Below are 12,858 nucleotides of genomic sequence, written 5' to 3'. Positions count from 1 at the left end.
TTTAGGACATTTTCAGTATTTGACATCAGTATCTTTTAAGCCAAAACCAGGAGTGGGTGAAAAATACAGAAGTGGTGATGTGTTTTTATTATACTTTTCCTCTGATCATTACACTCATGGTTTTCATGGTTTTGGCTTATACAGTATATTCTGATTTAAAATACTGAATGGGTGAACGTTGCCTTTATGTCGCTCATAATCTGCACAAAACCATTGAAAAATAACCTGAAATCTTTTTAGTTGGAAAAAGAAAAATAAGGAACAGGAATAATCTATTTGCATAAATCTGCACACCCCTAAACTATTACTTTGTTGAAGTCCTCTTTGAATTTTTTGGCAACATTCAGTCTTTTTAGGTCAAAGCCGCATATCTAGAATTGGCAATCTTTGCCCCCTCCTTGCAGTAGCTCCACATCTTTCATATTGCCGGGGCATCTCCTTTGTACTGCGCACTTTTCAGTTCACCCACAGTTTGTCACTTGGATTAAGGTCTGGGCTCTGACTAGGTCATTTCAAAACTTTGCTCTTCTTGTGACCATGCCATTCTTTTGTTGATGCCCTGAAGGTTTTGTTCAAAAATTGAATGATATTTGGACTGTTCATAATTCTCTTGACCTTCGCAAAAACTCAAGTTCCAGCTTACGAACAACAGCCATAAAGTATAATTCTGTTTCCACAATGCTTTACTTTTGGTATGATGTTGTTTTTGTGATATACAGTGTTGGCTTTGCACCAAACATACTTTTTGGAATTGAGGCCTTAAAGTTTAATCGGCAAGTAATGAAACCAGTCCGGCCCCCGAAGCAGACGTCACTTTAGGGGGCGCGGATGGTCCATGCTCGCTGCATTTTTTTCCTTACAATGCGTACTGACAGTGCACTCTTTTTCAGACTCATCACTTCTCATGAGAGCTAGCGAGGGAGTGCACTGTCTGTGCACTGAAAAGAATATAGCACAGTGAGAAGGGAGCTCATACTGAGCATATTTTGGAATGGACAACTGACACATGGCTCAGTAGACCTGAAATGAACGGCACTGTTGATGGTTTGTTTCAGGGTAGAGACCTGTCCCTAATACATCTGTAAAAATAAAGATAAAATGGACAACCTCTTAATTAGTGGGTTTACATCCCGCTACTGATCCTAAGAATAAGGCAGTTACACCCCTGGTGTAGTGCTGCCTCCATCTTTACTGTATTTCGATCTCCAGTGTCCTGCAGTAAAAAGAGGTCGTGCTCATAGCATGGTAAGGCCAAGAAACCATTCACAGCAGAGGATATGAATAATTACATTTTTATTTATTAAATGGTATAGATCAATTCATAAAAAATTCAATATTAAAAACCAAAATATCATTCCATATACATGTATGTAATAATTATACTTGTGCCCATACCTATTTGGCTGCCATCGTATATATTATATGTATGTTCATACCCGTAAGGACTCAAAATTACTTACTATAGTTAAAAATAATGTAAAAAAAACAACAAAAATTTTTTTTTGCAAAATGTGTGTAAAAGCTCTTTTTATAATAAAGTGCAACAATGTGCATATAAGGAAGGGAGCAAAATAAGGTGCAATCAGTGAAAAGGTGCCGATGCATTGAGTGCAAAAAACATATATGAGTAAAGTGCTAATAGTTGGGTCAACATATGAAGGTATGATGCACCCTGACGCGCGTTTCGGACGCACAGCTCCTTCGTCAGGGGGTGTAAGTAACTGACAAAGGAGCTGTGCGTCCGAAACGCGCGTCGGGGTGCACCATACCTCATTGGCGATCCGTCCATTAACACCATATATCCCAAAGTAAGTGACTTCATATGTTGAAGAAATATGTTTATTTAATAAATAAAAATTTAATTATTCATATCCTCTGCTGTGAATGGTTTCTTGGCCTTACCATGCTATAGGCACGACCTCTTTCAGCTCTTTGTAGTGTTATACTACGCTATTGACACATTTGGTGATCCTGGGTATCTTGATTTTACAACATATGGTTTTATATTTTATATTCATTTATACCCTATATGATACCTCGGTATAACTAGTGTGTTTAACTAATTAGTGTCCTGCAGTAGTCTGGTGGTTGGGAGCGCCGCTGTGCGGGGAGAAGCCTTGAAGACGCATCGCTGAATCCGAGCCGTGACTCTCGGGGGATTAGTGGAGGATCCAGAGGTCATATCGCCACAGATAATTAAGTGACGGCGTGTTCCAATGATATTCTATCACTTAACAAAATGTTTCTCCAGTAATTGTATTATTACACAGGATTCTTTAGGATTTTACATCTGCTCATCTTCTTCCCATTCAGGTCCCTACAATATCGGATCCTCTGCGCTGATATCTTCTATATGAGAGAATTATTCTGATTTACCGGTGAAGGATGAATAGAATCAAAGATGGAAAGATGGCGCAGAACATACTAAATATCACCCTAGAGATCCTCTGCCAGATTACTGGAGAGGTGATGTGATGTCGTCAAAATCTCTGACATCATTTTTTATCTATGGTAATTACACGTCTGTTGTGATATTTATTACTGTGTCTCCCCATACACAGGATTACACGGTGGTGAAGAAGACCCCTAGTGATCGCTGTCAGGGTCCTAGGTCTAAAGGACGGAGAGGAACCCTGAGCCCAATCCTGGGGTCTCCACCGCAGCCCCGGATACATGAGGACATCAATGACCAGAAGATCCTAGAACTGACCTACAAGATGATTGAGCTGCTGACTGGAGAGGTGACACTGCTGGGAATGCTGGGAGATTATACAGTGATGGTATAAAGGGGTGGGGGGATGACGGTATCATTGTATGTGTCAGGTTCCTATAAGATGTCAGGACGTTACCGTCTATTTCTCCTTGGAGGAGTGGGAGTATCTAGAAGGACACAAGGATCGGTACAAGGACGTCATGATGGAGGACCACCAGCCCCGCAAATCACCAGGTAATAGACAGGACTAAACGCACACCTCTGTTAAAGGGGTTGGACACTTTAGGATAATCTTAAAGGGTTGACCACAGCTAGTGAAACATTAAAAGAAAACGGTCAGAAGGATATAAAATAAGTAAAATTCACCTTACTGAACCCCACATTCATCCCATGGTCCACTCCGACATTTCATTTTGGCCATCAAAACTGGAACAGGAGCAGTGATGTGTTTCTTGGTCACTGCAGCAGCCAATCATGGTCGCATGCTTCTCCATATTGATGACGGGAGCAGCATGTGATCAGAAGATACAGCTGTCATCAGAAGGAGTGAAAACTTATTACTACATTTCTTACAAGTAGTGCATTTCTTAACATGACTGGGTCATTTTCCCTTGCTCCTGACCCTACACATTTATGGGTTTCATCATACATGTGTTTTCAGGGATGAGTGGACCCATGGAAGTTGGGGTTCAGCGTTTTTGGCTGAACTTCAGTCCAAAGTTTGGGCACCAGAACTGGACCCAAACATGACCCCGGAGGTTCCCAAATAAATCAATGGTGACCCAAAGTTTGGTGCTATCAAATGGGCGTAGTACTAGGGGGTCTGAAAAGGAAGCAAAATGGGGGTACGAGCAGAACAGTTGCCCTGCAAACAAATGTGGATAGGAAAATGACTTAAAATAACATATAAAAAATAATCTTGAACCAGGAGGCGCAGGTGCAAATGTAGAAGTAGAGCAACGCGTTGCTTGTGTAGTTTACTGTATTTCTTAATAAATAAATGAAAAAAACACAAAGTGGGGTCCCCCATATTTTTAATAGCCCGCCAAGGGAAAGCAAACAACTGTGAGCTGGTCTTATTATGCTGGGAAGGGGCCAATATCCATGGACCTTCCCAACCTATTAATTTCACCCCCAACTGTCTGCTTTGGCTATACTGATAATTAAAAATATGGGGGACCCCATGTTATTTTTGTCATTTATTAATTCTGGTGCTTAGCTTCGGCTCTACCCATTTACCCTGGTGTGGTGGCAATCGGGGTGATGGGATTGTGGGGTTTATGTCTGCTGATATCAAGCCTACAGGTTAGTAATGGAGAGGCATCTATGAAACAACCTCATTATTTACCCAGCAAGTAAAAAGAGAAAACATACGGTAAATAAATCTTTATTTGAAAAAAACATGCAGAAAAAAAAATCTTTATTTAAAAAAAAAAAAAATCCCCAACAATTTCCCTCTTTCGCCATTTATAAAAAAACAAAAAACCCCACATTACTCCACCATAGTCCAAATGGAGGTCCCACAATGTTCCTAGTCTCCATCTTCCAGTGGGAGCCAGCAGCCATCATGGGTCTCGCGCTGTACTTCACCTGGTCTCGCAGAGTACAGCGCGAGAGTCTGAATGATGAGCGGTGACATGACCGTCAGTGACTTATGCAGCCTCGAGCCTGAGTCATGTCATCGCTGTTCATTCTGGCTCTCATGGATATTACTTGGCATGGCGGTGATGGGGCCGGGAGTGCCCACAGCCTTAAATCTTGTTGGTTGAAATGTTAAGAAAAAAAAACAATGTGGCCGGCCCTTTACCACGTTTATTGATTTTTTTTTATTTTTTTTATTTTTTATTTTTTGTACAACAACAAAGGACCAACAAAAATATTTAAAATTGCTCTTTTTTTTCAGTAGAAATTATTTTCATAGATTGGACATATTTTTTCCAGAGGGTGGGGCTGGAAACAGCGATTCAGACTGGTGGTGCCTTTTTTTATTTATTAATGCGTTTTTTATTTATTTAACAATTTATTTTAACCCACTGTAGGCGTTTAGGGAATCTGTCAGGTTCCCGTTCCCCCCAGAACCACCATCAGTTGTGTCTGCACATATAATCGCCTCGCCTAACAGTTCCTCTAGTACATTACATACATAAATATATATTTAGAAAGAATAATTCTAAAGTCTATTTATGATATGTAAATAATTGCTTTGACTAGCCGAGGGGGGTTTGTCTCCCCAGAGTAGTCGGCCCACTTAGCATGTATTCACACCATTGTGGGCCTGATAACATGACTTACAAGCGCTGGCGTCATTGTAAGCGCTATACATACCTTGTGCGTGCGCGCGGCTTCTTCCTCTCATCATTGATCCTGTCGAGCCGCCGTACGCATGTCTAGTTCAGAGAGACGCGCTGCGTATGATCGGAGATCGCACGTCTTCACTCGGTATAGGGAAGGATTAAGTCCTGTATACACAAGCAATGGTTCAACACTGTGTGTGTAGAGATGGAGACGGTAGACATATTAATAAACCATGGTTATCTTCTCTCTGGGGAGTTTGGCTGTGTCTGACAACCAGCTCCCCTCCCCCAAAACTACATGAACTTGTGCTCGCTGTCTACACTGCATTAATATTCTAGAATATCAGTGTGTAACGGGGGCCGGGTGATAGTCGTGGCGAGGGGCGCCCCGCTGCATTAATAAAGTGTCCCATCTTGCCTGTGCTGTGTGTGCGGTGCAATTCGCCCACCTGTGGGTCAGAAGTCTCCCGATCCGCTTTATCAGCACACAAATATTCTCAAAGTCCCGATTCAATTTTCGAAAAAACTTTTCTCAATTCGTGCCTCTTCATAACAGACTTAATCCAACAATCTTCAAAATACATAAGGACTTGTCCTCCTGAGTTCTCCCTGACCTTTCCCGTCAGCACGACCTCTGGTATCCCGTCCCGCCGTTCCCTGGGCGTTCCAGCTAGCTGATTCCAGGTGCTTCCTGTCCACTTGCCCCATTTTGGACAAAAATTCAGGCTGCCACTGCAAATCCTGGTCAGACCGTATGTCCTTGATGTTGCTCCACAACCTAGCCACTGATCCTTTCATGCTGCCTAGATCCACTGCTGCCCCGCCATCTTTCATTCTTCAAAACTCTTCTTTCCAGTCCTCTTAGTCTCGTTTTTTCTCGATAACAACTCCTTCACTTCTCACTACCTCATAGACAACGTCCCCTAACCATTTAATTGTTACTATTCTGGCTAAAACCAATTCTTAACCTATCTTATCTAAATCTAATATCTAACGCTATAGTACCCCAGTTGACACTAAAGGTACCGTTACACTAAATGATTTACCAACGATCACGACCAGCGATACGACCTGGCCGTGATCGTTGGTAAGTCGTTGTGTGGTCGCTGGGGAGCTGTCACACAGACAACTCTCTCCAGCGACCAACGATCAGGGGAAAGACTTCGGCATCGTTGAAACTGTCTTCAACGATGCCGAAGTCCCCGGGTAATGAGGGTAAACATCGGGTTACTAAGCGCAGGGCTGCGCTTATTAACCCGATATTTACCCTGGTTACCATTGTAAAAGTAAAAACAAAAAAAAAACACTACATACTCACATTCCGGTGTCTGTCACGTCCCCCGCTGTCAGCTTCCCTGCACTGACTGTCAGCGCCGGCCGTAAAGCAGAGCACAGCGGTGACGTCACCGCTGTGCTTTACGGCCGGCGCTCACAGTCAGTGCGGGAAGCTGAAGGCGAGGGACGTGACAGACACCGGAATGTGAGTATGTAGTGTTTTTTTTTTTGTTTGTTTTTTTTACATTTACAATGGTAACCAGGGTAAACATCGGGTTACTAAGCGCGGCCCTGCGCTTAGTAACCCGATGTTTTCCCTGGTTACCAGTGAACACATCGCTGGATCGGCGTCACACACGCCGATTCAGCGATGACAGCGGGTGATCAGCGACCAAAAAAAAGGTCCTGATCATTCCCAGCGACCAACGATCTCCCAGCAGGGGCCTGATCGTTGGTCGCTGTCACACATAACGATTTCGTTAACGATATCGTTGCTACGTCACAAAAAGCAACGAAATCGTTAAAGAAATCGTGTGAAGGTACCTTAACCCTGCTGTTCTGTTGGTCAAAAATGACCGACTTTGAACTTCAATATTCTTTAAAATATTCAAGATGCGGCTCTGAAACCCGTGGCCGACCGACCCATCCTCATTTAAGTCAATCAACCACAAGTTTCAGAACCGCATCTTGAACACCCCAAAAAATACCAAAGTTCAAAATAGGTCTCCCCAGACCGAACAGAACAGCAGGGTTAACCTGAAACTCCACTGTTATAACCCAATGCTGACCTAACTCTAACACTGACTACCCCTATTCCCTAACACACATCGATATAAACACAGGTACATATTATACAGTGTGCACCCTGAACATACAAAAATGCACCCGGTCTCACGAAGCATGCGTGCACAGAACGCAGCCACCTGCACACCCACTACAAGTGCAGGGTAAAGTGTGGACTGGATGGATGGATGTAGCTTACGAGAAGTCCAAAAGTAGTTAGAGTTTCCCAGAGTGTCCAACTCCTAAATTCCATACAGTATATAAAGAATTAATTGATTTCCTTATGTGCCCTCTACAGTAAAAACCAGTAAGAGGACGACGCCAGAGAGACATCCCGGACATCAGGACTGTTCCCAGGACCATCCGGTAGGTGGAGAGAAGGTTGTAGGACTCTGATGTGGCGGCCGAGTGTTCTGCCAATCTCCATTATTATATTATTATACATGGCGGAGAAGGCGGCTGACCACAGACATTACAGGGAACGTGGATATTCTCACACTTTTCTGGCTGTGGATTAGGTTGGGTTAAGGAACCGACGCTTTGGATTTATGTAGAAGACCTGCAGCTATTTGCCGTAATGTTATTTTTGGTCGTCTTGCAAATGAAAAGGTTTTTTCTGAAAACAACACGTTGTTCCATATAAATAACATAGGGGATAACTTGCTGATCACTAGGGATCCAAACGCTGAGACTGTTATTGATGTTTAGGTTGGGGCCCTGTGAGCCCGAGCATGTGGAGCGGAGGTGCTCATGCTCGGCCTCCGCCCCATTCGTTGTCCATGTGAAGTACAGCACTCGGCTATTTCCGGCATTTGCCTATGGAGCAGAGGCCAAGCATGCAAACAAGACAGGGCAATACAGCTGCAATCTCGGGGTTACAGAGCCCCAATCTAGGGATCAGCTTGGGGTCCCAGCAGTCACGTCCCCAACGATCATAGTTACCCCCCTTATTAAGGGATAGAGGATAATTTGTTTTTCTGGGTGGATAAACCCTTTAACAATCTTTTCTGCTCATTCCATGTGACGTGCCCGAGTATCTGTGATTATTACCACATTTATTTCACAGCTGTTGAATGAGGATGAGGATGAAGATCTGAACAGTAGTAATGACCTAACCATAATAAAAGTAGAGGAGATCGACTTCTACGATGATGATCAGTGTAAAGACGACTCTTCTACAGATAACTGCACAGGTGAGGACAGGTCACATATTCAACTTCTCCACTGGATACAACAATTTTATGTTTAATTAGTATAAGTGGATCTGTTGCCAGATTTCACAAGATAAACTGCAACATTATTAAACAGATCTCTAGGACCTGAAGTGGCTGCTGCACTTATTATTAAAAATTAATATTGGAATTATCTTGAGCTCTGGTTGTACTCATAATATGCTCATTTGAAATCCATTCTGACTTGAATTTTCAAAGTAAGTACAACAGCCTCATCAGACTGAAGATATTTATTTACAATGTATTATGAATCTGGTGAAAAATTTGCTTCATAGGGAAGCAATCTTAGCTATTAAACAGACACCATGATACTGTAAAACATGTTAATAATGCTCCAAAAATACCCTTGCTTAATCCATTCCCGATATTGAATGTAGCGGTATCTTCTATTTTGCAATGTGTTGTCACAAATGGACGTACCGGTACATCTTGGCGATTGTGCGTCACAGGAGCTATGCCGGCACGATCGCCACCAGGAGCTAGGCTTAAGTGATAGACAAGTCCTGGCTGTTTAATCCATTAAATGCCGCAATCGGGAGTGGTCCGCTCCCTTCCTATCTAAAAGGCGTTCTGTTAGTGTATCATTGACAAGTGTAATGCATTGCAATGCATTATATCAGTGATCAGAGTAATAATAAAAGTTAAAAAACTGAAGAAAAAAAGTTTAAAACAATTGTAAAAATATTTAAAAAAAAAAAAAACACTAAATAAAGAACCAAAAAATTAATAAAATATTAAGCCAATATCGATGTGCTCACCTTGTACCGAGCGTCTTCTTCCTGCAGGACCTGGATCCAAAATGGCCGCGGAACTACTTCCGGATCATGCAGAGAGGTGGCTTACCAGCGCCTGCTCTGAGCAAGCGCTGGTAAGCCTACAGCCCAGGATGTCAGATCGCTGATCTGACACAGTGCTCTGCAAGGCAAGATTACCTTGTGCAGGCATGTACTACGGAGGACAGAGAATGAACTTCAGTCCAATATTGCAGCCAGCGTGCAGCCAACGGGTAAAGAAAGGGTGAATCAAACACCCGAAAACCCCACCCCTATGGCTGAAGATTGTTCCCTCCAAATTCAGGTGACAAAGTCCCTTTAAAAGGTTGATATTGACTTTTAGGACTGCTACTTCCAATGGGTGGCGCTATAGTTCTTGTTCTGTTCCTCTTTGAAGAAGCAATTTGCAGAGTTAATGTCCTGTAGGAGCATGCATGGCGTATAAGTCTATCTACTGTGATATGCCGGGCTTGGCTTGTCACTCTCCACAAGGAGAAATGTTACCCCCTTAAATCCCCAAATTCTGGGAGGCACATCTGGTGTCGGCATGCTCACTGCACCCCTATGTGAATGATTTGAGAGGTGTAATTTCTAGAGGCGGGTCATTTATGGGGGGTTCTGCTGTTCTGGCACCTCAGGGGCTCTGCCAATGTGACCCTCAAACCATTCCAGCAAAATCTGCACTATAGTATAGTGCCCCTTCCCTTCTGAGCTTTGCGCTGTGCCTCAAAACTAGTTTTCGAATTGAGTAACAAATTATACTGTTCATTTACTACTACTACCCCTTTTCAAAATGTAAAACAAAAGCAACATTTTACTGGAAAAATGGTAATGGTAGTGGTAATACTAATGTTAATACAATTCTGTGAGTCCTCTGAGGGTAAAAAATTGCTCACTATTCCCTAGATGAATTCCTCGAGAGGTGTAGTTTCCAAAATGGGGTCACTTATGGGGGCTTCTACGTTTTTGGCATGCCAGGGGTTCTTCAAAAGTGACATGGCGTCGGTAATCTATTACAGCCAAAATGGTGCTCCTTCCCTTCCAAGCGCTACTGTGCGCCCATGCAGTAGTTTTCCACCACATATCGGGTATCGATGTACTGAGGAGAAATCAAATAACAATTTGTACGGTTCAATTTGCCCAGTTACCATTGTGAAAATGAAAAATTTAGGGCTAAAGCAATATTTTTGTGTGAAAATTGTATTTTTCAATTTTTACGGCTCAACGTTATAAATTTATGTGGAGCATCTGTGGATTAAAGGTGCTTACCACACCTCTAAATAAATTCCATGAGGGGTGTAGTTTTTAAAAATGGGGTTTGCACGGTTTAGGCACATCAGAGACTCTACAAACGCAACATGGTGTCCGCTATCTATTCCAGCTCATTTTGCACTCCAAAATTCAAATGCCATTCCTTGCCTGTTGAGCCGTGCCATGCACCCAACCACTGGTTTTCACCACATATAGGGTATCGGCATACTCTGGTGAAATTGTACAATGAATTGAATGGTCAATTTTTCCTGTTACCCTTGTGAAAATTAAAAATTTGGGACTAAAGCAACAATTTTTTTGTGGGAAATATGAAAATGTTCATTGTTTCCTTCCACGTTGGTTTAATTCGTGTGAAGAATCTAAAGGGTTAATAAAATTCTTGATTGTGATTTTGAGCACTTTGAGGGTGCAATTTTTAAAATGGCATCACTTATGGGGGGTTTCTGTCACATAGGCTCTTCAAAATCACTTCAAATGTGAGGTGGTCCCTAAAAAAAAAAATTGGTTTTGTAAATTTTGTTGGAAAAATGAAAAATTGCCTATAAACTTTTTTACTTCCTAAGAAGTATTACGCTTCAAAAACGATGTTGACGTAAAGTAGACATGTGGAAAATGTTGTTTATTATCTGTTTTGGGTGGTGTAATGATCTAGTTTAAGGGCATAAACAAGCAAAAGATGAAAATGTTCACATTTTCTGTAACGTTTTCAATATTTTCATAAATAAACTCAAATCATTAAGGCTGTGTGCACACGATGCAGATTTGGTGCAGAATTTTCTGCATAAAATCTGCACTAAATCTGCATCTCCTGGCAGAATCCGCAGGTGCATTTTTTATGCGTTTTTAGTGCGTTTTTTTTTTTTTTTTTCTGTTTATTAAATTTTTCAATATAACCAACAAACAATTGGTGATGACAAAAAGAAATAACAGTCATAAACTCAACCCAAACCCTCCCCCTCCCCAGAACCCCAATCTCTGCATGCGCATAGCCGTCAAAGCTATTTACGGGACTGGTGAGTTGCCGCCTATCCTCTGTAACAAGTACCATTGTGTGTTTTCAAACTGTTTTAGTGCGTTTTTGATGCGTTTTTTATGTGTTTTTTGTGCAGATTTTACCAATGGATTTCTATAATGGAGGGGTGCAGAAACGCTGCAGAACTGCACAAAAGAAGTGACATACACTTCTTTGAAATCTGCAGTGTTTCTGCGCAGATTTTTCTGCACCATGTGCACAGCTTTTTTTTTTTTTTTTTTTTTCACGTTGATTTACATTGTACTGTAAATGACAGTGCAGTTCTGCAGCGTTTCTGCTGCAGAAAAATCTGCTGCAGTTCTGCACTAAATCTGCATCGTGTGCACATACCCTAAGACCGATATTTACCACTAACACGAAGTACAACGTGTCACGAAAAAACAAACTCAGAATCAATGGGATCCATTGAAGTGTTTCAGAGTTATTAACACACAAAGTGACGGTGGTAAGAATTGTAAAATTTAGCCTGGTCAGGAAGGTGAAACCAGGCTTGGAGGTGAAGAGAGTAAAGTTTTATTATTCATAAATAATCAAATTTGGTTCAATTTTTGGCAGATGACGGTAAGAGGAGCTCAGAAGGGCAACTGACGTCAAAGTTTAAGAGAGAACATCCTGATATCTCACAAGCTACACATGAAGCACATGCCATTATCCCAGATATACCCTCATCTTCTGATTCATCACAGACTAAAAAGAAAAGAAAAAATAGCAGAAGGGGTATGAAAGGAGATAAGCCGTATTCATGTTCAGACTGTGAAAAATCTTTTAACAAGAGATCATCTCTTGTTATACATCAGAGAACACACACAGGGGAGAAGCCATTTTCATGTTCAGAATGTGGAAAATGTTTTAACAAAAAATCTATTCTTGTTATACATCAGAGAATTCACACAGGCGAGAAGCCATATTCATGTTCGGAATGTGGGAAATATTTCAGTCAGAGATCACATCTTGTCGGTCATCAGAAAATTCACACAGGGGACAGGCCTTATTCTTGCTTAGAGTGTGGGAAGCGTTTTATGACGCAATCATATCTTCTTAGACATCACAGAAGTCACACTGGGGAGAGGCCGTATGAATGTTCAGAATGTGGAAAACGTTTTGCATTTAAATCAGATCTTGGTAGACATGAGAAAAATCACATAGCTGAGAAGTCATTATCATGCTTAGAGTGTGGAAAAGGATTTGCAAATCAATCACGTTATGCTGTAAATGTGAGAGCTCACACTCAGGAGAAAACATTTTCATGTTCAGATTGTGGGAAACACTTTACTCAGAAATCCCATCTTCATAGACACCAGAAAAGTCACACAGGAGAGAACCCGCATTCATGTTGATTAATGTAGGAAAGATTTTAACCAGAAATCAGATTTTGTTAATAATCAGAGAATTCATACAGAGGAGAAGCCATATTTGTGTTATCAATGTGGGAAATGTTTTATCAGCAAATCAGGTTTTCTTGAACATCAAAGTATTGTATGTT

The 12,858-nt window shown here is 41.6% G+C and overlaps 1 pseudogene; it reads left to right on the top strand.

The window, feature by feature from the left end:
- The window catches only part of LOC138666866 (zinc finger protein 850-like), a 141,271-nt pseudogene extending 128,413 nt beyond the window's left edge, over window positions 1-12,858 (top strand).

This window comes from Ranitomeya imitator, chromosome 2 (genome assembly GCF_032444005.1).
Source record: "Ranitomeya imitator isolate aRanImi1 chromosome 2, aRanImi1.pri, whole genome shotgun sequence".
Taxonomy (NCBI): domain Eukaryota; kingdom Metazoa; phylum Chordata; class Amphibia; order Anura; family Dendrobatidae; genus Ranitomeya; species Ranitomeya imitator.
The sequence above is the reverse complement of the archived record's forward strand: the minus strand, read 5'-3'. Positions and strand labels throughout refer to the sequence as shown.